Consider the following 27,765-nt stretch of genomic DNA (forward strand, 5'->3'; position numbering starts at 1 on the left):
TGGGAAAAGCGGGGTGATTCAAACTTTTATTAGGGAAGGGGTTAAATTACATTTATTAACACTTTATTTTTTTTTTTTTTTTGCAATGTTATAGCTCCCATAGGGGACTACAACATTGCACACACTGATTTCCTACACTGATCACTGCCATGCAATGGCATGGCATTGAGCAGTGTTATCGCCTCTCGACTGCTCCTGCCTGGATCTCAGGCATGGAGCAGTCATTCGGCGATCGGACAGCGAGGAGGCAGGTAGGGATCCTCCTCACATCCTGCAAGCTGTTCGGGACGCTGCCATTTCACTGCGGCGGTCCCGAACAGCACCACTAAGCTAATCGGCAATGTTTACTTTTGTTTTAGATCGCGACTTATAAAGTGTTAATGCCGAACATCAGCCCGATCGGCGATGTCCGGCATTAGCTGTGGGTCCTGGTTGTCTATAGCAACCAGGACCCACTGGGTATGATGCGCGCTCACCTGCTGAGTGTGTGTCATACCTTGGGAGCCGCAGATGGACATTAATGAACGTCCATTTGCGGCATGGGGTTAAAAAGGCCTCTGAAAAATTAAAGAAGCGATCTGATTGGTTGCTATGGGCAACTGGGCAACTTTTCATCTGGAGAGTTTTTGATAAATCTTCCACTAAATGTGTGACCACGTGCCCTTTGTGTAGTCCTGTTTATGTAAACATTCTAATATGTAACAGTATACATAAACTGCTTAACCCCTTAAGGACTCAGGGTTTTTCCGTTTTTGCACTTTCGTTTTTTCCTCCTTACCTTTTAAAAATCATAACCCTTTAAATTTTCCACCTAAAAATCCATATTATGGCTTATTTTTTGCGTCGCCAATTCTACTTTGCAGTGACATTTGTCATTTTACCCAAAAATGCAAGGCGAAATGGAAAAAAAAATCATTGTGCGACAAAATCGAAAAAAAAAACGCCATTTTGTAACTTTTGGGGGCTTCCGTTTCTAGGCAGTGCATAATTCGGTAAAAATTACACCTTATCATTATTCTGTAGGTCCATACGGTTAAAATGATACCCTACTTATATAGGTTTGATTTTGTCGCACTTCTGGAAAAAATCATAACTACATGCAGGAAAATTTAAACGTTTAAAAATGTCATTCTGACCCCTATAACTTTTTTATTTTTCCACGAACAGGGCGGTATGAGGACTCATTTTTTGCGCCGTGATCTGAAGTTTTTATCGGTATGATTTTTGTTTTGATCGGACTTTTTGATCACTGGTATAAAAAGTGACCAAAATACGCTTTTTTGGACTTTGGAATTTTTTTGCGCGTACGCCATTGACCGTACGGTTTAATTAATGATATATTTTTATAGTTCGGACATTTACGCACGCGGCGATACCACATATGTTTATTTATGTATTTTTTTACACTGTTTTATTTTTTTTAATGGGAAAAGGGGGGTGATTCAAACTTTTATTAGGGAAGGGGTTAAATGACCTTTATTAACACTTTTTTTTTTTACATTTTTTTTGCAGTGTTATAGGTCCCATAGGGACCTATAACACTGCACACACTGATCTCTCATCCTGATCACAGGCGTGTATTAACACGCCTGTGATCAGCATTATCGGCGCTTGACTGCTCCTGCCTGGATCTCAGGCATGGAGCAGTCATTCGTCGATCAGACACCGAGGAGGCAGGTAAGGGCCCTCCCGGTGTCCGATCAGCTGTTCGGGACGCCGCAATTTCACCGCGGCGGTCCCGAACAGCCCGACTGAGCAGCCGGGATACTTTCAGTTTCACTTTAGAAGCGGCGGTCAGCTTTGACCGCCGCTTCTAAAGGGTTAATACCACACATGGCCGCGATCGGCGATGTGTGGTATTAGCCGCGGGTCCCGGCCGTTGATGAGCGCCGGGACCGAAGCGATATGATGCAGGATCGCGGCGCGATCCCGCTTCATATCGCGGGAGACGGCGCAGGACGTAAATATACGTCCTGCGTCGTTAAGGGGTTAAAGGGGTACTCCGGTGAAAAACTTTTTTTTTTCTTTTTTTTTCAACTGGTGGCAGAAAGTTAAAAAGATTTGTAAATTACTTCTATTAAAAAATCTTAATCCTTCCAGTACTTATTAGCTGCTGAATACTACAGAGGAAATGTATTTTCTTTTTGGAACACAGAGCTCTCTGCTGACATCACGAGCACAGTGCTCTCTGCTGACATATCTGTCCATTTAAAGAACTGTCCAGAGTAGGAGAAAATCCCCATAGCAAACATATGCTGCTCTGGGCAGTTCTGTGCGGTGTCTGCAAAAAAAAAAAAATGAACGTGTTAATTCTTTCTGCGGATACAGAAAACGGAATTTCCGTGCTGGAAACAGAGCACAGAGCACAGTGCACAGTGCACAGAGCAGCAGAATCCTGTTGAATTCAATGGGACTCTGCTACAGTGGAATGTCTGTGCCGAATTCTGCATTGGAAATTCTGACGTGTGAACATGGGCTGTGAGTCTTAAACAAGATTAGGACTTTATGATACGTTTAATAATATTGTAAGTACCTTAAGAAACACCTTATTTTTTGTCCGCCAACACAAAATAATGTTCCCCTCCCGAGACTAGACTCTGGATCCGCCCCTGCTTGAGAGGGGGGGGGGGGGGGAATGGTGAAAAATGAACAACAGATTATCCAGAAAATATGCCTAAAAGTTCAAAAACTTTTTAACAATTTAATTATGGTATCTCACTGTTGGCTCTCTACACCGACCAGGGAACTTTTATTCTTTTCTATGGCATTTAAAGGGGTACTCCACTGCTCAGCATTTGGAACAAACTGTTGCGAAAGCTGGAGCCGATGCTGGGACCTGATGATGTCATACAACGCCCCATCAATGCAAGTCTATGGGAGGGGGCGTGACAGTCGTCACGCCCCCTCCCATAGACTTGCATTGATGGGGCGGAGCTTGACATCATTTGGGGGCGGGGTTATGACATCACAAGCTCCCGGTGCCGTCTCAAGCATTCAGAACAGTTTATTCCAAACGCTGAGCAGTGGAGTACCCCTTTAATAATCCAGAAAACCTGAGGATCTTGCACAAATTCAGAATGAACATAAATAATGATTCACAAAGCTTCGCTTCAATACACATCTGTAACTTACCCCGGAGTTGGAAACAACAGAAAACTCTGCAACTCCCAAACCTTTTAACTCTCAGCTTCAAAACTAAGGCCGGTTTGTATTTGCAGCCTCATTATTACCAGTTATACATTTCCCTTTTATTCAAACATCACTTATAGACAAGTGTTTCCATCCTAACTGAACTTCATCACATTAATGACTGCAAATGGAGTGAAAAGATGTAGAGAACGGAGGTACAAAGAGGCGGAGAAACTGACTGCAAAGATGTGAGCGAATAAAAGAGCAAAGAAACTCGACATAGAGTAAACGTCTAATATCCAAGATGTCCTTGTTACATCATAGTTATATATACAATCTCACCAACACTGGACAATGGAAGATGGAAGAACGTTGTCTGGTATGATGAGTCTCTATTCCAGCTGTGACATCAGATGACAGGGTCCAAGAAATTGGTGTAAATAACATGAAGCATGGATCCATCCTGCCTTGTATCAGGTTCAGGCTGGTGGCGGTGTAATGGTGCGGGGGACATTTTCTGGGCACTTTTTGGGCCTCTTAGTACCAATAGAGCATTGTATAAACACCACAACCTACCTGAGTATTGATACTGACCATGTCCATCCCTTTATGATCTCAGTGTCCCCTGTATCTTCTGATGATACTTCCAGCAGGATAAAGCCCCATGTCACATGACATCATCTCATACAGGACAATGAGGTCACATGACATCATCTCATACAGGACAATGAGGTCACATGACATCTCATACAGGACAATGAGGTCACATGACATCATCTCATACAGGACAATGAGGTCACTGAACTCCAATGGTCTCCACAGTCACCAGATCTCATCCAATAGATCACCGCTGGGATGTGGTGGAACCGGAGATTCTCATTATGGATCCGACAAATCTACAGCAACTGTGTGATGTCATCATATCCATATGGAGGAATTGTGTGATGTCATCATATCCATATGGAGGAACTGTATGATGTCATCATGTCCATATGGAGTAACTGTGTGATGTCATCATGTCCATATGGGGGAACTGTGTGATGTCATCATGTCCATATGGAGGAACTGTGTGATGTCATCATGTCCATATGGGGGAACTGTGTGATGTCATCATGTCCATATGGAGGAACTGTGTGATGTCATCATGTCCATATAGAGGAACTGTGTGATGTCATCATGTCCATATGGAGGAACTGTGTGATGTCATCATGTCCACATAGAGGAACTGTGTGATGTCTTCATGTCCATATGGGGGAACTGTGTGATGTCATCATGTCTATAAGGAGGAACTGTGTGATGTCATCATGTCTATATGGAGGAACTGTGTGATGTCATCATGTCCATATGGAGGAACTGTGTGATGTCATCATGTCCATATGAAGGAACTGTGTGATGTCATCATGTCCATATGGAGGAACTGTGTGATGTCATCATGTCCATATGGGGGAACTGTGTGATGTCATCATGTCCATATGGAGGAACTGTGTGATGTCATCATGTCCATATGGAGGAACTGTGTGATGTCATCATGTCCATATGGAGGAACTGTGTGATGTCATCATGTCCATATGGAGGAACTGTGTGATGTCATCATGTCCATATGGAGGAACTGTGTGATGTCATCATGTCCATATGGAGGAACTGTGTGATGTCATCATGTCCATATGGAGGAACTGTGTGATGTCATCATGTCCATATGGAGGAACTGTGTGATGTCATCATGTCCATATGGAGGAACTGTGTGATGTCATCATGTCCATATGGAGGAACTGTGTGATGTCATCATGTCCATATGGAGGAACTGTGTGATGTCATCATGTCCATATGGAGGAACTGTGTGATGTCATCATGTCCACATAGAGGAACTGTGTGATGTCTTCATGTCCATATGGGGGAACTGTGTGATGTCATCATGTCTATAAGGAGGAACTGTGTGATGTCATCATGTCCATATGGAGGAACTGTGTGATGTCATCATGTCCATATGGAGGAACTGTGTGATGTCATCATGTCCATATGAAGGAACTGTGTGATGTCATCATGTCCATATGGAGGAACTGTGTGATGTCATCATGTCCATATGGGGGAACTGTGTGATGTCATCATGTCCATATGGAGGAACTGTGTGATGTCATCATGTCCATATGGAGGAACTGTGTGATGTCATCATGTCCATATGGAGGAACTGTGTGATGTCATCATGTCCATATGGAGGAACTGTGTGATGTCATCATGTCCATATGGAGGAACTGTGTGATGTCATCATGTCCATATGGAGGAACTGTGTGATGTCATCATGTCCATATGGAGGAACTGTGTGATGTCATCATGTCCATATGGAGGAACTGTGTGATGTCATCATGTCCATATGGAGGAACTGTGTGATGTCATCATGTCCATATGGAGGAACTGTGTGATGTCATCATGTCCATATGGAGGAACTGTGTGATGTCATCATGTCCATATGGGGGAACTGTGTGATGTCATGTCCATATGGAGGAACTGTGTGATGTCATCATGTCCATATGGAGGAACTGTGTGATGTCATCATGTCCATATGGGGGAACTGTGTGATGTCATCATGTCCATATGGAGGAACTGTGTGATGTCATCATGTCCATATGGAGGAACTGTGTGATGTCATCATGTCTATATGGAGGAACTGTGTGATGTCATCATGTCCATATGGAGGAACTGTGTGATGTCATCATGTCCATATGGAGGAACTGTGTGATGTCATCATGTCCATATGGAGGAACTGTGTGATGTCATCATGTCCATATGGAGGAACTGTGTGATGTCATCATGTCCATATGGAGGAACTGTGTGATGTCATCATGTCCATATGGAGGAACTGTGTGATGTCATCATGTCCATATGGAGGAACTGTGTGATGTCATCATGTCCATATGGAGGAACTGTGTGATGTCATGTCCATATGGAGGAACTGTGTGATGTCATCATGTCCATATGGAGGAACTGTGTGATGTCATCATGTCCATATGAGTATGGAGATAGAAAATCAGTAGAGTTATAGTTATTAAATGGTCACTGTCAGATTCAAAAACGTTTTATATGTTGTACATCTTGGCAAAACATTAACCTTTCTAATATACTTCTCAAATAATATATCTCCTTTTTATAGAAATCATGGCTTATAAAAAAGACCAATAGCTGGGACAGACTGGGACCAAGTTCAGGAAGTGGGAGGGTAGGACTAGCACTCCTCTGTGCTCACTCCTGTCCTATCAGACTGCAGCATGAAAACAGAGAGGAGGGGGTTACAGAGCACCCTGCAGTGATTGTATGAAGAGACACAGCACAGCAGACTCAGGGAGGAAGTGAATGCATGGCCAGTGAGGACAAGCTCAGTGCTTGCCTCAGACACGCCCCTTCCTGAGCTGTGGATGTCAGAACGAATGAGCAGCAGAACAGAGGGATTTGTGAGCCAAATACAGACGCCAGACACATAAAAAGATATGTAAAGCATCTGCATGACCTAGTGAGTAACATATAGAAGCTTTATTTTATTTTTTCCAAAGTCATCACAACATAGGAGTCAATAAAAATGTTCCTGATATAGTGAGTTTAAAATGATGCAACGCAATAGACTGTACAGAGACAATGAAAACGTTGCGGCCTGTGGCAGGTTAATCATTTAGCCTCCATAGATTACAGAACCATCCTACAGATATAGATGTAAATGGCGGTAATGCTCTTCGCTACGGTTATGAGATGTGTTGCGCTGCTATGAATTACATTCTTCAGAATAGACTATGACATATAGTAATTACCAATAGTGCGGCAAAAAGGATTTGAGCGCGGATGAATATCCAGAGGCAATGAAGTTCTGTGCAGATGTAGCAGAGGGGAGTTTGTATATTGGCTTTTATTTGTAGCTTTGTTCCTATTTGAGTTCAGATGCAGTAGGCAGTGTTTCCCAACCAGGGTGCCTCCAGCTGTTGCAAAACTACAACTCCCAGCATGCCCGGACAGCCGAAGGCTGTCCGGGCATGCTGGGAGTTGTAGTTTTGCAACAACTGGTGGCACCCAGGTTGGGAAATACCACAGTTGAGTTATCGGCGGTCCCATTTGCCCCTCCGTAAAATTAAAAGGGTACTCCAGAGTTAAAAAAAAAATGAATCATATCAACTGATGCCAGATAGTTATACAGATTTGTAAATTACTTCTGTTAAAAAAATCTTAATCCTTCCAGTACATATCAGCTGCTGTATGCTCCAGAGGAAGTTGTGTAGTTCTTTCCAGTCTGACCACAGTGCTCTCTTCTGACACCTCTGTCCATGTCAGGAACTGTTCAAAGTAGGAGAGGTTTGCTTTGTGGATTTGCTTCTGCTCTGGACAGTTCCTGACACAGACAGAAATGTCAGCAGAAAGCACTGTGGTCAGACTGGAAAGAACTACATAACTTCTTCTGGAGCATACAGCAGCTGATAAGTATTGGAAGGATTAGGATTTTTAAATAGAAGTAATTTACACACTGATTTGAAATAATTACCCCCCCCCCCCCCCCTCCAGAGTAACCTTTTTAACCTGAGTTTGATCACATTACAAAGTTGGCTCTGCCATGTCTGTCATTGTGAGAGAGGGTTTTTTTTGGCACAGACTTTTTAACATTTGGCACATTTGACAATTAAAGCCCCGCCCTTATCCTGCTCTCTTCCTGAAGCCACTCCCCTTTTAACCTCTTAAAGGGGTTCTCTGCCCCTAGACATCTTATCCCCTATATCCCCTTAATGCAAGTCGATGGGAGGGGGTGTGAGGTCGCCAAACTCCCTCCCATAGACTTGCATTAAGGGGGCGGGGCTGTGATGTAATGAGGGGGCGGGGCTGTGATGTCCCGATCCTCCGACCCCAGCATCGCCAGTCATCAGGCATGCATGCTCGCACCAGATGACAGGGGTACTGCAGGCGAGATCGCGAGGGGTTCCCACAGGGGGAACCCCCGCAATCAGACATCTTATCCCCTATCCTTTGGATAGGGGATAAGATGTCTAAGGGCGGAGTACCCCTTTAAGGACTAAAGGCATACATGTCCCTTTGCCTGCTCCCGCTGATTGTGCTTCATACCCAGTGGGTCCCAGTTGCTATTAGAAGACAGGATCTATGACTAATGCCTGACATCACCAATCAGATTGATGTCAGGCATTAACCCTTTAGACTCTAAAAGTGCTAAAATGCATGTATGGTCAGCTCAGTGGGCTAATTGGGACCACCACAGCTGTCCAGGCATGCTGGGAGTTGTAGTTTTGCAACAGCTGGATGCACACTGGTTGGAAAACACTGGAATGGAGATACTGCCAGTCCCATTTGTCCCATGGTAGAATTAACCTGCGTTGGATCACATCACAAAGTTGGCTCTGCTACATCTATCATTATGGAAGAATGGCAGCAATTTCCCACATACATAGAATTTCCTATAAAATGTTCTATTTCCTAATTACAATAGGACTGAAATTGTAATAGGAAACTGTTAGGGCATAAAGTGGCTGCTAATGTGCTCTGATAATAGCTGAGACATCTCCAGGACAATTAGAGACATATAAGAAGACGGCGTTAAGAGACTAATGACTGCGCCCAATGACTCGCACTTAGTGGCCTTACTAGGAATGTCTTAAGGTGGTATTAAGTCTTAAAGGGAACCTGTCATGAGATTTTACCATATATAATGAATGGCAACGCATTATATATGGTAATATATGGTAAAATGTTCTTCCTCGCCATCCCTGGGGGACATTCCGGCCTGTAGGAAGGGTGAGGATATAAAGTAGTGAGGATATAAAGTAGTCCCGTCTTCTGTGGCTGTTGTTACGCCCCCTCAGCTTGATTGACAGCCCGCGTCCTGCTCTGCTCCCTAAGCAGACGGAGCAGATCGATAAAGCAGGCCGTGCCTGAGCTGTCAATCACCATAAGAGGGCATGATTACAGCCGGAGCAGTGGGAATAGGTAAGTATAGCTCCCCATACAGGGGACTACTTACAGGGCTGCCGGGGGAGACTTTCTAACTTCATATCCTCACCATCCCTGTGGGCAGGAATGTCTCCCAGAGATGGTGTGGATGAAGGTTTTACCTTACATAACATGTTGCCATATGTTATATATGGTAAATTTTCATCACAGGTTCCCTTTAAATGGTCACTCTGCTATCCAGCGTTCACACCCGCCCCCTCGTGATGTCACGCCTCATCATGTGATGTCACATCCCGCCCCCTCAATGCAAGTCTATGGGAGGGGGTGTGACGGCCTTCACGCCCCCTTCCCATAGACTTTCATTGAGGGGGCGGGCGTGAACACAGAAGCCCGCACACAGCGTTCGGAACTCAATGTTTCGGATGCTGGGGAGTGGTGTAACCCTTTAAAGTGGTATTAGGACATTAAAAAAAAAAATTTGTATTGTTGCCTCTGTAACACATCATATAACGGAAATATTCTTTGTTAGAAACAGCGCTTCGGAGAGCACCATAATGGCATGCCATCAGGGCCGGCACTAGCCTAATGCTGGATATTGTGCATCTTCCCCCCTGGCCTGTGGGGGTTGGGTGGGGCCAGGGTTCGCTTGGGCGACGAGAGGGGACACGGTGACCGGGGGCAGGGTGGGGTCACAGTTTTGGTCAGGGTACCTAGTTTCGGTTGTGGCGGCTGTGATCCAAATCCCCTACCAGTGGTTGGGAATTTGGAATTTTAGCAAGAAATATAGCATGCAGCACCCACCCGTATCTGCTTCCAGAAGCACTAGAGGTTCTGGCTCCCGACCACGGGGACGGAAGATCGTGATGTCACGACTCGGCCCCCGTGTGATGTCACGCCCCGCCCACTCAATGCAAGTCTATGGGAGGGGGCGTCACGCCCCCTCCCATAGACTTGCATTGATGGTGCGGGGCGTGATGTCAAATGGGGGCGGAGTCGTGTCGTCACGATCTTCCGTCCCCGTGGTCGGGAGCCAGAACCTCTAGTGCTTCTGGAAGCAGATACGGGTGGGTGTTGCATGCTATATTGCGGGGGTCCCCAGCGGCGGGACCCCCGCGATCAGACATCTTATCCCCTATCCTTTGGATAGGGGATAAGATGTCTAGGGGTGGAGTACCCCTTTAATAGATACAACCTTGATAGTCATGGAAGGTCCATTAAATGCTCATAAAGATCTTCCGTCTGTAAGTCGTCCGACATGGGAAGCTGTAGCAAGAGGCAACACCGGAAGCTTCGATGTTTGCTGGTACCTAAAGGAAAGGGAAAAACAAGCAGGGAGACAAAAAATGGAAGGATAGGGGAAAACATGCTGAGCAGAACATGAAGAACTGGGAAAGTTCAGAACAAGGAGATGAACAATCTTCATCATCTGTCGTGGGGGGGGGGGAACAGTTCAGAGCAGGATAGAAGGCACAAACTCATGTCACGCAGCTTTCAACGGAAACTTTACGTGACTTCTCCACCATTCTCCAATCAGGATGGGTTTTCTCAGGAAAGGATGTAGACTTGCTTTGAATGGTCACATCAATGCCCCATATCTTTAGCTGTTCCACTCCAGAGTCGTGATGTCATGATACTCCGGCCCCGTGGTCGTAAGTGTTCAGACTCAGAGCCTCCAGTGCTGCATGCAGCTGACACAGGTGAGTGCTGCATGAGAGATTGCGGGGGTCCCCAGCGACGAGACCCCCGCCATCAGACATCTTATCACCTTTCCTTTGGATAGGGGATAAGATGTCTTAGGGCCTGAGTACCCCTTTAAGCAGCAACAGCATTTGTTTCAATGAAACTTCAGTAACTGGAACATCAGATGCCGGCACTGAGTTAAAGAAATCCTCACCTGCTATCTGGAAGGCCTCAAATAGTGGGTTAGATTCTTCCATGTCCCCAGTGTTGTCTAAACGTGGCCTTTTCTTGAGAGGACTGTTGGAGGCAGATGACAGGGGGAAGAAGCTGAGGTGCCATGTTGGCACGAAGAGACCCTATGAGATGTTGGGCTGCCCCTCTGAGTAAGAGCCGAAGATGAACGGAAACCTGTTGCAGTCTCCACAGCCGGAGGCAGAGATGAGCTGCGTCTAGCATGGCCAGTAATGCAGGGGCAATCTGCTGGATCAGTATAGTCTCTTACCACACAGGCATTGTGGGGAGAGGCGGTGGCGCCATCTTGGGAAGCACGGCCAGATGGAGGCGCATAGAAATCTGTTAGTTTCTTCAGGTTGTGGTTAGATTTACCTTTCCTCTGAGTAGTCATGGTGGGGAGGAGAGGTTTATGAAGTCTCCAATATATATTGGAAGGAGGTTTCACATCGCCTTATATTTTAATGTTCAAAAGTAAATAAATATCAAAGTGATGGTCCTTAGAAGGCAATAAGAGATAACACAAAAGGGAAAAAAAACGTTGGCTGTCCGGGCATGCTGGGAGTTGTAGTATTGCAACAGCTGGAAGCACCTTCATAGATATCGGCTTAGATTTACTAACAGTGTTGGATTTCAGTTTTGTGGGTTCTTTTGGACCTTGTGGGTTTTTTTTTTCCTACTGATTTGCTATTTCAGTGGGTTGGTTGGTAATTTGTGGTGCACACATGTTTCTTTTGGCGCAGTGCGACATGAAATTAATGAAAATTGCAACATTTTGTAAAAATACATGTCAATAAATTTTTTATTATTTTTTATTTTTAATATATTTTATTTTGTTTTTGTATTTATTTTAGGTTTTAGTTTTCATTTAGCCTAAAAATAAATAAAAATAATAAATAAGTCAAATGAATAAATTAAATAATAATAAAATACTACTACTACTACTACTACTACTACTACTACTACTATTACTAATAATAAAAAAAATTAAGAAATAAAAAAAATATTAATTTGGATGATTAAAAGCCATCATAACTGTGTATGCTTAAAATTTAAGCTTAATTTGAATATCTTATATACCCATTAATCCTAGATACGGTATTTTTCTGGGAAAAACACTGTCCAGGCATGCTGGGATTTGTAGTTTTGCAACAGCCTGGATGGGAAACACTGCTCTAACCAGTAGATTACTAGAGGTGAGTGTCTGCCATGTACAATCTTCTTCCCTCTCATTATGTTATAGCTTCACATATCCCATTAGAAAGAATTAAGACGGCGGCTGAAGCTAGGATAATTTGCCTTTTATTGCTCGAGCGAAAAAAAACTTTAAATAATCGTAGCGTTCTGTGTGACTAACGAAATATTTTGTGCCACTTAATAAAAATGTATTAGTCATATTAAATCGGATTATGTAGATTTTTTTTTGGTGTTCTTATATCCCTATGTTAAAATTCCCTTATTCACAGCTGTATATATTGTAATTGTTATATAAAGACCAAAGACCAAGTAACACAGTATTTTTCTGTAGCAGTGTGAAATTGTAGCAAGAGTTTTTGTTAACAAATACACAAGCAAAACAAATAAAACTCAATGAATTAAAGGGCCAGTACACTGGTTAATAATGGACAAATACTTCCTCGTTAAAGGAAATCTGTCATCAGTATCACCCACATTAACCTGTCATACAACCTTGTAGTGCGGGTGATACCGATCAAAATTATACTTATGGCGTCCGGAACCGCCACACCGTTATTGCTCTTTTTCAGGGTATGCAAATTAGGTCCTTGTGGCATGGGCGGAGCTTTGTTGGGGGGCCTCCCTCCTATCGGAGAAGGGCTTGTGATAGACCACATCCTTTGTGCATGTCTTTTTAGTGTAACACGTTTGCACTTTTTCTTGCACTTTGGGTGATTTGAGAGAACGTTCCTCAGCTCTTTTTTTTTTTTTTATAAATTAAAAAATTTCAGTAAATCGTGGTAGCTCTCTGCTGCCACCTATAGGAGGTATCATCTCTTTAGATTGTACTTGACCTATAAACTGTCACCTCTGTACAGGTACAGAGGGGCAGTTACCATTGCATAGAGCAGAATGTGAAGTAAAAGCAGGAGCAGCATGATTGACGTGCAGCGTTCCATGCTTGGAGCGGCGAGGAGGCGTGCCGCTGCGGGAGTTGGCCGGCCCATCCGACTGTGCTCCGGCATCAGAATAAATAAGAATTTTCCTTTACAGACTGCAACAAATGTGAGTAAAAGCACCTGCTTTTACTTCACATTCTGCTCTATGCAATGGTAACTGCACTTCTGTACCTGTACGGAGGTGACAGTTTTGCTTTAAAGGGGTACTCCACTGCTAGGCATCCTATCCCTTATCCAAAGGATAGGGCATAAGATGTCTGATCGCGGAGATCCCGCAACTCCCGCAATCTCCGTGCAACACCCAGGGTTCTGAATGAACATTGGGTAGCGGCAGCAGTGGTCGTGAGGCCTCCTCCCATAGACATGAATGGAGGGTGCGTAATATGACCCCTGCGATCAGACATCTAAAATAGGGGATAAAATGCCCTGCGGTGGAGTACCCCTTTAAGAAGTCTTGAAATAAGACTGGGGGATATTAAAGGACAACTGCAGCGCAATATACACTTATCCCCTATCTACAAGATAGGGGATAAGTGGTGGATCGCGGGGGGTCCGACCGCTGGGACCCTCCCGCGATCTCCCTAATGGGGTGGCGCCATTAGCGCTCATCCCCCCTGTGGATAGGGGATAAGTGTTAATCACACTGCAGATGTCTCGTGTAGTCCAGTGAAAAACAATATTTTTATTGTTTTTGTCTCAGGAACTGTCAAGAGCAGGAGCAAATCCCCATAGCAACCCTCTCCTGCTCTTGACAGTTCCTGAGACAGACAAAGGTGGCAGCAGAGAGCACTGTGGTCAGACAGAAAATAAATTTAAAAAGAAAAGAACTTCCTGTGGATCATACAGCAGCTGATAAGTACTGGAAGGATTAAGATTTTTTAATAGAAATTATTTACAGATCTGTTTAACTTTCTGGCTCCAGTTGATTTAAAAAAAAAAAAAAATAATAGTTTTTCACGGAGTACCCCTTTAGCTAAGACAGAATCTCTTCCAGAAGGGAAAGTTACACATACATAGACAGTTGTTTTGGGGGAATTTTAACTTTTGGCTCTCACCAGTATAGAGCAGGGTGTTACCTGGTTAGATAAGAGGCATTGGTTGTGGGACTGGGAGGGCGGGGGGGGGGGGGGGGGGGTAATCTGTCTGACATATAGAGTTGCAATGAAAAAATATATATATTTACTCTATATAGTAAAATTATATATATATATATATATATATATATATACACACATATATATATATATATATATATATATATATATATATATATATATATACATATACAACTGAAGTTTGTAGTGAATTACTGAATCCAAAAACTATACAGGTCTCCCTTGAATAGAAGGGACTGAAAAAAGGGAACCTTTTAGAATACCATTTTAATTGTTCCTATGAAAAATGATATGGAAAAAACACCACATGACTATTGTGATGTGAAATATAAAGTAAATTTGGCCAGCATTCATGCATTTATGTGAACGAGCGTCATCAGTGTGGATAACGCTCTGAAGTATGAACATTGACTTACTATATCTATGTGGTGGCTATCCAAGTTTGGACATTGATTCAAAGTATTGATGTATTGGATTGATGTCATGACCCCAATGCTCTCTTCTGACCACTGCTGTCCATTTTAGGAACTATCCAGAGCAGCATATGTTTTCTATGGAGATGTTTTCCTGCTCTGGACAGTTCCTAAAATGGAAAGCAGAGGTCAGCAGAGAGCACTGTGGTCATGACATCAGAGGAAATGCATTTCTTTTTTGGATTTCTCTTTAGTATACAGCCCCTAAAATGTACTGGAAGGATAAAGATTTTTTTAATAGAAGTGATTTACAAATCTGTTTAACTTTCTGGCACCAGTTGATTTAAAAAAAAAAGTTTTCCACGGGAGTACCCCTTTAAAAAAGCCTTTGAACATGACTGGGAAATATTAGCCAAGCCAGAATCTATTCCAAAGGATGAACTATTTGTAACAGTACAGAGCAGGGTGCTGGCTGACATGGAAATATAGGCCATGCAATGCTCCATGGGAAAAAATAAACAAATTACCTCATCACTTGAAAGAAAAGGAGCTTACTCTCTACTGCCACCTATAGGCATTGCACAACACTTTAAAAGCCTTGGAATATGACTGGGGAATTTTAGCCAAGCCAGAACCTCTTCCAGATAGTTACCTATTTGTACACAGTGAATTTGGGGTTAGGCCCTTCGCCTGTACAGAGCATGGTGTTGGCTTTTTATAAAAGTTTTTGGAAGTAGAATTTTATGAACTACGGAAAAATCAGCTTATCTCTATTACAAATATTAATTCATACAGCTTTGGGATAAAATGTTTATATATTTATGCTTCAAAGTGGCGTAGACTGGAGTGAGTCATATTTCGCACACCGAGGTCCTATTTCATTTGCGCCATGTTGTTTATCTGAACCAGACACTTTCCAGACCATAAAGAGCTTATGAAATGGAAAGCAAACACGACCTTCTGGAACAGCTGCAGTGTCATTTCCAGAAATGTATTAACTCCCGAAATACCGGATCATCTGTCACTGAGCGCAGGCCTTAAGTCACTAAATGCGATTAGACCGAGCTGTATATCTAGTTTTCGAATTATACTAATAACCCTATACAGTTTAAAGGACAAAGGGTCATTTAATAAAACTGGGCAAAGGCATGTATGATGGAAGAAAACATAGATGGGATTTAGGCTTCTTATGGCTCCTTCTGAAAACCGGCAAGAAATATAATATAATAATCGCGCAGATTCCGTCTTGTGCAAACTATTTCCGTGAATCCAAAATTAAGGCTTAACCGAGCAATCTCCAGAATTGCATTTATTTTTGCTTTTCTTTTTTTTTTTTTTTTTTTTTTGCTTCTTGAGAAGGATTAACATAACATGGAGTGGATTTTTTATTTTATTTACTTAATAATTTATTGATTGATTTATTTAATTTATTATATTTATTTATTTATATTTATTTATTTATGTATTTATTTATTTAGTTAGCTAGTTTATGTATTCATTTTATAAATTGATTTATTTATTTAATGTATTTATTTAAGTATTTATTTTGTTTATTTTTTTTTCTCTCTTTAATTAATTTTATGTATCTGTTTATGTTATGTATTTATTTATTTTGTGCAAGAATTAGGATAAACAGGATGATACATTGAAAGGAATTGAAAAGGCGTAAGGACTTGGACAAAGTGAGGTAGGGAGGTGATTAGATGGATTGTTTCCCAACCAGGGTGCCTCCAGCTGTTGCAAAACTACAACTTCCAGCATGCCTGGATAGCCGCTGGTTGTCCGGGTATGTCGGGAGTTTTAGTTTTGTAACAGCTGGAGACACCCTGGTTGGAAAACACTGGATTAAGTGAATAAAAAGAGGATGCAGAAACATAAATCCCAGCACCGAGGGGGTCCTGTGCAAAAATATCCTTCACTTTACTCATCCGTTATTAAAATCGCATTTGGCAATGTGACCAACTGCTATGGACATTGTCAGATGGGATTTTATCTATGGATCAATAAAGTGAAGTCATTTTTGCAAAGAACACTTTTGGTGGCAGGATTCATGTCTCTTATGTCTCTATGAGTAGAGATTAGCGAATTTTCCGAATGTGTTTGGTTTGCGGTACAGATTAAAGGGGTACTCCGGTGGAAAACAAATGTTTTCACATCAACTGGGGCCAGGAAGTTATTCAGTTTTGTAAATTGCTTCTATTTAATAATTTTAATCCTTCCACAATATATAAAATGCTGTATGCTACAGAGAGGAAGTTGTGTAGTTCTTTTCAGTCAGACCACAGTGCTCTCTGCTGCCACCTATGTCCATGTCAGGAACTGTCCAGAGCAGAAAAGGGTTTGCTATGGGGATTTGCTTTTACTCTGGACAGTTTCTGACATGGACAGAGGTGTTAGCAGAGAGCACTGTGGCCATACTTAAAGGGATATTCCAGGAAAAAACGTTTTTTTTTTATATCAACTGGCTCCAGAAAGTTAAACAGATTTGTAAATTACTTCTATTAAAAAATCTTAATCCTTTCAATAATTATCAGCTGCTGAAGTTGAGTTGTTGTTTTCTGTCTGGCAACAGTGCTCTCTGCTGACATCTCTGCTTGTCTCAGGAACTGCACAGAGTAGAAGAGGTTTGCTATGGGGATTTGCTTCTAAACTGGGCTGTTCCCAAGACAGGTGTCATCAGAGAGAGCTTAGACAGAAAAGAACAACTCAACTTCAACAGCTCATAAGTTCTGAAAGGATTAAGATTTTTTAATAGAAATGATTTACAAATTTGTTTAACTTTCTGTAGCCAGTTGATATATAAAATACAGTTTTTTTTTCTGGATAACCCCTTAAAAAAAACTACACTACTTCCTCTGGAGCATACAGCAGTCGATGAGTACTGAAAGGATTAAGATTTTCATATGAAATTAATTTAAAATCTGTTTATCTTTCTGGCACCAATTGATTTGAAAACATTTGTTTTCCAACGGAGTACCCCTTCAACTCTTTGTTACAGTTACCCAGCAAATGAAAGGACTACCGATGATCTCGTGATGCCAAGATTTTAGGATTTTTTTTTAGGTAAATGCTGATGTGAAAATTTTGTAAAATTACCAAAAATTCTTAAATTTTTTTCCGATGAAACATTCCCCTTTATTTTATTCCCATTATTTTTCCCAGCAATACATGTGTCAGAGCTGTAATTTTTTCCCTTGTTTTAATATAAATGGCATCACATATTTTAGATTTAGCAGATTATTAACTTTTTATGAGTTCAGTCCAAGGTCTCACTCATTCGGTCGATCATGCTTTTTACTTCTGTGTGACTTAAAATTTATAAACCATTGTAATCTTCAATGTATCCTTGAAAAATGGAATTTACAATACGCCAATATTATATGAGCTTTATCACTTTAATCTTTTTTTTTTTGTCCTTTTCTAGCAATCAGATTGAGAGTCTCCCTTAATCTCTTTGACCATACAACAATGACAGAAGGTTAACCAAGGTAATTGTCTATTTTTTTCATTTTATTATTATTTAACCTGTAAAGCGGTCCGGGCTTTGGAGTTACGGTAAATGCATTGGAAATTTCATGAAGTGCACGGAGGCCTTGCGTACAGACGGTCATATTTAGATGTGTCTTTGAAGAATATAGAACTATTACTACTAGACATTTCCAATAGTTAAAGGGGTACTCCACTTGAAAAAAACATTTTAATCAACTGGTGCCAGAAAGTGAAATAGATTTGTAAATGGCTTCTGTTAAAAAAAAATCTTAATGCTTCCAGTACTTTCCAGCTGCTGTTATGATCCACAGGAAGTTGTTTTCTTTTTGAATTTCCTTTCTAGTCTGACCACAGTGCTATCTGCTGACACCTCTGTCCATGTCAGCAACTGTCCAGCGCAGGATAGGTTTTCTATGGGGATTTGCTCCTACTCTGGACAGTTCCTAAAATGGACAGAGGTGTCAGCAGAGAGCACTGTGGATCATAACAGCAGCTGAAAAGTACTGGAAGGATTAAGATTTTTTAATAGAAGTTATTTACAAATCTGTTTAACTTTCTGGCACCAGTTGATTTAAAAAACATTAACAGATTTGTAAATTACTTCTATTAAAAAATATTAATCCTTCCAGTACTTTTCAGCTGCTGTTATGATCCACAGTGCTCTCTGCTGACACCTCTGAGAGCACTGTGGTCAGGTAGAAAGGAAATTCAAAAAGAAAACAACTTCCTGTGAATCATAACAGCAGCTGGTAAATCCTGGAAGGATTAAGATTTTTTTTCACAGAAGTAATTTACAAATCTGTTTAACTTTCTGGCACCAGTTGATTAAAAAAAAAAAAATGTTTTCCAGTGGAGTACCCCTTTAATTCTTTTATTAGGCAAAACAACCGTTGAGGCCTAGTAATGACGACCCTAACTTATAGGGGTGGGCCAAATGGCCCACCCCTATAAGTTAGGGTCATCATTACTAGGCCATACGCTTTCAATAGCTGTTGGCTGAGACCCATCATTCCTGACCATGTCATACGCTTGAACATTTGGCTTGGCTGCACATCCATATATTCTCAATGAACAGGAGGGGGTAAACACTTCTCTGTTGGGTCGCTGTTTCTCCTTGAGATATATGGATCATGACTGTATTTCTCAACAGGGTTGAGCAGTTGATATACACCTTGCTCAACCCTTCTCTTCAGGGTCGTAACCAGTAGCTTCTGGGCCCCAATGCAAAATCTGCAACAAGGCCATGATGATACTGATCTCTTATGGGTCAGATGTGCTTTGGAGCCCCATTAGGCACCAGGGCCCTTGAGCAACTGCTACCTCGGCACCCCCTATAGCAACGCCCCTGCTTCTCTCCCCCAACATCATCAGTCTGGGAAGAGTTGGTAGGCCCCCATACACAATAGTCACTTTGCTAGTCCCACCAGAGTCAGTGGGTTCAGCCGACTTTTCGCCAATGTGTATCACCTATGCTTTCCATTTAAGTCATAGTCTTATCAGTCCACCTGGTTCAATCTCTACATAGCTATAGAATGTTATCAGAAATAATGGTTGTGACTCTTTGTGTGAACAGATTTCTAAATTACTTCCATTTAAAAATCTTAATCCTTCCAGTACTTATCAGCTGCTGTATAATACAGAGGAAGTTCTTTTTTCTTTTAATTTCTTTTCTGTCTGACCACAGTGCTCTCTGCTGACACCTCTGTCTGTCTCGGGAACTGTTAAGAGCAGGAGCAAATCCCCATAGCAAAGCTCTCCTGCTCTGGACAGTTCCTGACATGGACAGAGGTGTCAGCAGAGAGCACTGTGGTCAGACAGAAAAGAAATTCAAAAAGAAAAGAACTTCCTGTGAAACATACAGCAGCTGCTAAGTATTGGAAGGATTTAGATTATTAAATAGAAGTAATTTATAAATCTGTTTGACTTTCTGCCACCAGTTGTTTTAAAACAAAATTGTTTTCCACTGGAGTACCCCTTTAACCCTCAACTACATGTGAATAAAACCACTATAGACTAATATATATAGTGGTCCCTCAAGATACAATATGAATTGGTTCCAGGACGACCATTTTTGGTTGAAACCATTGTATGTTGACACCAGAACTCTATGGAAACCTGGTAATTGGTTCTGAAGCCCCAAAATGTCATCCAAAAATAGGAAAAAGTGAGGGTGAAGGAAAAATAAGTAGATAACTAATATAGATTAAGCAAATCCTTATATATAACAGTAAGAAAGATCTGCTGGGAGCTGTAATCACTGTCTATGTAGAGGACAGGAGCTTCTTCAGGGTCCTGTACAGTACACAAAGGGGGACATTTCCTAATCTAGTGTATTCTGGGTATGCTTATAGACCAGCGTATGTGGTAGTCTCCTGTCTATTGTGCTCCTAATTTATCAAACGTCTCACAGCCCTTGATAAATTCTGTGCTCAGACTTCAGGGTCTACAGCTTTAACTGCATTTAGACCTGCTCCAACATGGTCTGACATTTCAGCGTATTTTGGGCAGATGCGACTTGTCGCACAAAAGTCGCACTTGATAAATTCAGCACCAATGCATTTTCCAATGCATTTCCGTCTAAAATAGACTTGCATGCATCATGTTCTAAAAATCCTCTACAGCAAAAGTCGCAGAAAAGTCGCACATATTTAGACTGCGACTTTCTGTGCGACAAATTTAGACAGGAAAAACCAGTCTAAATCCTTTGATAAATATCCCCCAAAATGTCCTAAAAAAGTAACATGGAGCCGCCCTCACCTGGTGTCCAAAGGAACAGCTAACTCTGGTACAGGTAAAGAGTACAGAACATGTAATACCAGACACCAGTCAGTGCATACACTTCAGTAATACAGGGGTTTTACCAGTGAATGTCCATTCTGATTGGTTGGTTCTTCCAGTCATTGACACAATTTACAAATCTGGACTGTCCATAACATTGTACAGTATAGGGAGGTATTACATGTTCTGTACTCTTTACCTGTATTACTGAAGTGCATGCATTGACTGGTGTGTGGTAGCGCCCCCTACAGAACAGGGAGGTATTACATGTTCTGTACTCTTTACCTGTACCAGGGTTTGCTGCTCCTTTGGACACCAGGTGAGGGCAGCTCCATGTTACTTTTTTAGGACACTGTGTACTGTACAGGACCCTGAAGAAGCTCCTGTCCTCTGCATAGACAGCGATTACAGCTCCAGCAGATCTTTATTTCTTTTATATGTAAGGATTTGCTTTATCTGTATTAGTTATCTACCTATTTTCCTTCAATCCTCACTTTTTCCTATTTTTGGATGACATTTTGGGGGCTTCAGAAGCAATTACCAGGTTATGGTCCCAACATACAATGGTTTCAACATACAATGGTCGTCCTGGAACCGATTCATGATGTATCTTAAAGGGGTACTCCAGGAAAAAACATTTTTTATATATCAACTGGCTCCAGAAAATTAAACAGATTTGTAAATTACTTCTATTAAAAAATCTTAATCCTTTTAGTACTAATGAGCTTCTGAAGTTAAGGTTGTTCTTTTCTGTCTAAGTGCTCCTTGAAGACACGTGTCTCGGGAACCGCCCAGTTTAGAAGAGGTTTGCTATGGAGATTTGCTTCTAAACTGGGTGGTTCCCGAGACACGTGTCATCAGAGAGCACTTAGACAGAAAAGAACAGCCTTAACTTCAGAAGCTCATAAGAACTGAAAGGATTAAGATTTTTTAATGGAAGTAATTTACAAATCTGTTTAACTTTCTGGAGCCAGTTGATATATAAAAAAAAAGTTTTTTCCTGGATAACCCCTTTAAAGGGGTTCTCCGGTGGAAAACAATTTATTTTTGTGAATGACTTCTATAAAAAAAAATCTTAATCCTTCCAGTACTTATCAGCTACTGTATACCATAGAGAAAGTTATTTTCTTTTTACATTGCTTTTCTGTCTGTCCACAGTGCTCTCTGCTGACACCTCTGTCCATGTCAGGAACTGTGCAGAGCAGGAGAGGTTTGCTATGGGGATTTTCTCCTGCTCTGGACAGTTCCTGACATGGACAGAGGTGTCAGCAGAGAGCACTGTGGTCAGACAGAAAAAAAATTCAAAAACAAAATAACTTTCTCTATAGTAAACAGCAGCTGCTAAGTACTGGAAGGATTAAGATTTTTTAATAGAAGTAATTTACAAATCTGTTTAACTTTCTGGCACCAGTTGATGTAAAATAAATTGTGTATACAGTGAATACAGTGGAGTACGCCTTTAAGGGACCACTGTATTTGGTAATGATAGATGAGGTCTTATCCGGGCTTGGATTACATGGCTATGCTGTATATACAATGCTTCAGTATACTCTGCAATGTCATGTCATACAATACTTTGCTGCTCTACCGTGCACTGTACTTTAGTGATGACTCCCAAATCTGACTCACAAATCTCAGTGTCTACTATTCGCCAGGCAGCCTACCTTCTCCCATGAATCACTTTTATTATAGTGAGATTTACTGTGATCTAAAGGTTCTGCGGCTTTATCCCCGACTGTTCATCATCACAGAATCGCTGTTGTTTTTCAAGTTAATCATTTGCATTTCACATGATGAACCATTTTACAAATCCTTCAAAAAGCATTTTAGTATTCAGCATAGGACTTTACTGAGACTTTGCTTTTTTTTTTTTTTTTTTTTATAAATAAAGTATAAAAGCCAATGTATCCAAACCAGGGTGCCTCCAGCTGTTGCAAAACTACAACTTCCAGCATGCCCGGACAGCCTTCGGCTGTCCGGGCATGCTGGGAGTTGTAGTTTTGCAACAGCTGGAGGCACCCTGGTTGGGAAACACTGATAGAAGCATATGTTACAAGCTGACTATTTAGACATCCACTTAGCAAATGAGGTTTAATGTGCAGAAATGTATCCTGCATGCAACATATGTCCTAGGGGGACTAACAACCTGCAGCATCATATGTTCTAGGGGGAGTAATAACTTGCAGCATCATATGTCCTAGGGGACTTATAACCTGCAGCATCATATTTCCTAGGGGAGAAATAACCTGCAGCATCATATGTCCTATGGGAGTAATAACCTGCAGCATCATATGTCCTAGGGGGAGTAATAACCTGCAACATCATATGTCCTAGGGGGAGTAATAACCTGCAGCATCATACATCCTATGGGAGTAATAACCTGCAGCATCATATTTCCTAGGGGAGAAATAACCGGCAGCATCATATGTCCTATGGGAGTAATAACCTGCAGCATCATATGTCCTAGGGGGAGTAATAACCTGCAACATCATATGTCCTAGGGGGAGTAATAACCTGCAGCATTGCATCATCACATGTCCTAGGGGACTTACAACCTGCAGCATCATATGTTTTAGGGGGGGAAATAACCTGCAGCATCATATGTCCTATGGGAGTAATAACCTGCAGCATCATATGTCCTAGGGGGAGAAATAACCTGCAGCATCATATGTCCTATGGGAGTAATAACCTGCAGCATCATATGTCCTAGGGGGAGAAATAACCTGCAGCATCATATGTCCTATGGGAGTAATAACCTGCAGCATCATATGTCCTAGGGGGAGTAATAACCTGCAGCATTGCAGCATCACATGTCCTAGGGGGACTTACAACCTGCATCATCACATGTCCTAGGGGGAGTAATAACCTGCAGCATCATATGTCATATGGGAGTTATAACCTAGGGGGAGTAATAATCTGCAGCATCACATGTCCTAGGGGACTTACAACCTGCATCATCATATGTCCCTAGGGGAAGTAATAACCTGCAGCATCATATGTCCTAGGGGGAGTAATAACCTGCAGCATCATATATCCTATGGGAGTAATAACCTGCAGCATCATATGTCCTAGGGGGAGTAATAACCTGCAGTATCGTATGTCCTAGGTCAGGGGTCTGCAACCTTTACGACAAAAAGAGCCACTTGGACCCGTTTCCGAAGGAAAAAAAAACTGGGAGCCGCAAAACCATTGTGACATTTAAAACAAATACAACACTGCAAATATTGTTTCTTACCTTAATGCTATATATACAGGATCGTGCAGTCAGCTGTCAGTCTGAAGAAAAAAAGGACTTTCACTTAGCAATGTAAAATATATTTTTGCAAATTAATAGCTTATTAAAATATTTAATTTACCTGGTTAATGGGACTGCTGGGGGGAGGGTGTTGCTGGTAGATGATGAGGGTCCTACTCAGGTCTGTCTTTAATGTGGGGCAAAAGGCCCAGCTGCAACAGCTGGAGGCACCCTGATTGGGAAACAGAGCACTTCCCCCTACCCTGGGGCTTTTCAGCTGTTGCAAAACTACAACACCCAGCATGCCCGGATAGCCAAAGGCTGTCCGGGCATGCTGGGAGTTGTAGTTTTGCAACAGCTGGAGGCACTGTGATTGTAATTCCCCCCCCCCCCCCCCCCCACCCACCCAATTTAATTCTCCCCTGATCCATTTGTGCCCTGATTAGAGGAGGAGGGGGGGGGGGGGGATCTCAATGAAAATACCACAGGGGGATCAGAGGGGTTCAATTTAAACCCCCCTGATCCCCCTGAGCAGGTCTGGACCGGCCATACATTTACCTAATTACCCCCGGAGGCTCCCCCTCCCACAGCCACTCATTAAAATCTCTCCCCCCCGAGTCCCCCGGCCCCTCATGATAACCCGGCCCTTTATTTTGTCACCCGCTTGGTGCTCCCTTACCCGCCGGCCGCCATGCTGCCCAGACTGGGTACCACTATCCACAGCCTCTGTGGCGCCAGCAGCGGAGGGCCGCCCCTTCAGTGACGTAAGACGTTCTCATGCGCGGAGGAGGACGTCGTCACTGACATCAGGCCCGGACCCAGGGGCGGCCAGTGGAGTCTCAGACCGGAGCGGAGCCGCGGAAAAGGTTTGAAAGAGCCGCATGCGGCTCCGGAGCCGCGGGTTGCCGACCCCTGTCCTAGGGGGAGTAATAACCTGCAGTATCGTATGTCCTAGGGGGAGTTAAGACCTGGGACAGTCACTGGTAGAAAAGGATCTGAGTGTACTTGCAGTTCAATGATTTCCAACTAGGATGCAGTGGTAGCTATAGAGGGTGCAGAGGTAGCAGTCGCACCGGGGCCCTGGTGCCTAAGGGGGCCCTAAAGCACATCTTCCCCATAAGAGACCAGTATTATAATAGGCATATGGGCCCTATAGCAGATTTTCAGGGCCCAGAAGCCACAAGCTACACCTCTGCCCCCTGCTGTTGCAAAACTGCAACTACAACAGCCTTTGGCTTTCCATGCATCCTGGGAATCGTAGTTGTGCAACAGCTAGAGTCACCCTGGTTGGGAAACACTCTTGTAGATTTTAGACTACAGAACAGCACAACGTCAAGCAGCTGCTGTTCAGTTTTGGGCACTGGTTCATAAAAGGGACGTCCTGGAGCTGGAAAAGGTACAGAGATGCTTAAAGGAGTATTCTGGTGCAGAGTATTCCTGCTCCGTCCTGCCCGGGCTGCAAAAAAAATGAAAATAAACCATGTCTCACCTTCCTGGGTTCCCGCGGAGCGCCACTACAGCTGATCAGTAGTGTTGCTCGCGAATATTCGCAATTCGAATTTTATTGGCGAATATCGCATATTCGCGAATTCGCGAATATTCGCGAATATAGCGCTATATATTCGTAATTACGAATATTCGTTTTTTTTTTTATTTTATTTTTTTTCTTTCACAGTACACATCATAGTGATCATCCCTTTCTTCTTCCAGCTTGTGTGGTGTAAAGAAGGCTCTAATACTACTGTGTGAGACTGGTGTGCGAATTTTCGCATATGCGAAAAGTTGCATATGCTAATTTTCGCATATGCGAATTTTCACTTGTACTAATTTTGTAAATGCAAATTTTCACATATGATAATTTTCGCATGCGCAAATTTTCGTGTATGTGGAAATAAAACGAGAATATTACGAATATGCGAATATTCACGAATATATGACGAATATTCGTCCATATATTCGCAAATATTCGCGAATTCGAATATGGCCTATGCCGCTCAACACTACTGATCAGTCCTAAAACCATCTTCTTCATACTTCCGTGTGAAAAAAGCATCACATGGCGCTCATCCTATTATGGGCCGAGGATGAACATCGCGGCGGCCGGCGATAGGCTGAACGCCATGTGACGCTTCGTTCACACGGAAGTATGAAGAAGATGGACCAGAGGACCGATCAGCTGTAGTGGCGCTCCGCGGGAACCCAGGGAGGTGAGTGATGGTTTATTTTCATTTTTTTTTGCAGCCCAGGCAGGACGGAGCAGGAGTAGTCTGCACCAGAGTACTCCTTTAACAAAACTTATAATGGCATGGAACATCTTAGCTATGAGGAAAGTCTGAAAGAATTTTTATTTGTTTAGTCTCGAGAAAAAACATTTAAGGGGGATATGAACAACATATATAAGTATATAAATGGCCCATACAAGAGAATATACTCACCCATACACTTCCCCTTAATCATACCCCTTCACTTCATTCAACCATACCCCTCCCCTTCATCCACCCATACCCCTTCCCTTCCTCCATCCAGACCCCTTCCCTTCATCCACTCATACCCCTTCCCTTCATCCACCCATACCCCTTCCCTTCATCTACCTGTACCACTCCCCTTCATCCCGCCATACCCCTTCCCTTCATCCACTCATACCCCTTCCCTTCATCCACCCATACCCCTTCCGTTCATCCACTCATTCCCCTTCCCTTCATCCACTCATACCCCTTCCCTTCATTCACCCATCCACCTTCCCTTCATCTATCTGTACCCATTCCCTTCCTCCACCCATACCCCTTCCCTTCATCCACTCATACCCCTTCCCTTCATCCACTCATTCCACTTCCCTTCATTCACCCATCCACCTTCCCTTCATCTACCTGTACCCATTCCCTTCCTCCACCCATACCCCTCCCCTTCCTCCACCCATACCCCTTCCCTTCATCCACTTATACCCCTTTCCTTCATCCACCCATAACCCTTCCCTTCATCTACCTGTACCCCTCCCCTTCATCCACCCATACCCCTTCCCTTCATCCACTCATACCCCTTCCCTTCATCTACTCATACCCCTTCACTCTCCACCCATACCTTTTATCTTCATCCACCCATACCCATTCCCATTCTGCCATTCATACTTCTTCTATTCATCCACCCATATCTTTCCTCTTCATCCACCCATACCCCTTCCCCTTGTCCACCCATACTCCTTCCATTCATCTATCCATACCCCTTCCCTTCATCCACCAATTCCCCTTACTTTCATCCAACCATATCCACCTCTTCCTTGCATCCACCCATACCCCTTCCCTCATCCAACTATATCTCTTTCCTTCATCCACCCATACCCTTCCCCTTCATCCACCCATACCCCTTTTATTCATCCGCCCTTACCCCTTCCCTTCATCCACCTATACCCCTTCCCTTCATCCATCCGTACCCCTTCCCTTCATCCATCCGTACCCTTTCCCTTCATCCACCCATACCCTTTCCCTTCATCCACCCGTACCCCTTCCCTTCATCCACCCGTACCTCTACCCTTCATCCACCCTTACCGCTACCCTTCATCCACCCATACCCCATCCCTTCATCTACCCATACCCCTACCCTTCATCTACCCATACCCCTTCCCCTTATCCACCCAT

The 27,765-nt window shown here is 42.8% G+C and overlaps 1 protein-coding gene across 5 annotated transcripts in view; it reads left to right on the forward strand.

Annotated features, from left to right (window-relative positions):
• LOC130290510 (5-hydroxytryptamine receptor 2A-like) overlaps positions 1–27,765 on the forward strand; it is a 575,216-nt gene that overhangs the window by 98,745 nt on the left and 448,706 nt on the right. For 4 of the 5 annotated variants that reach the window (XM_056538243.1, XM_056538242.1, XM_056538249.1 and 1 more), the window contains exon 2: positions 18,056–18,119. The exons of the other annotated variant lie outside the window; for it this stretch is intronic. The gene's annotated coding sequence lies outside the window, so the exon portion shown is untranslated. The remainder of the gene's footprint in view (positions 1–18,055; positions 18,120–27,765) is intronic. 5 annotated transcript variants of the gene reach the window in all.

This window comes from Hyla sarda, chromosome 9, assembly GCF_029499605.1.
Source record: "Hyla sarda isolate aHylSar1 chromosome 9, aHylSar1.hap1, whole genome shotgun sequence".
NCBI lineage: Eukaryota > Metazoa > Chordata > Amphibia > Anura > Hylidae > Hyla > Hyla sarda.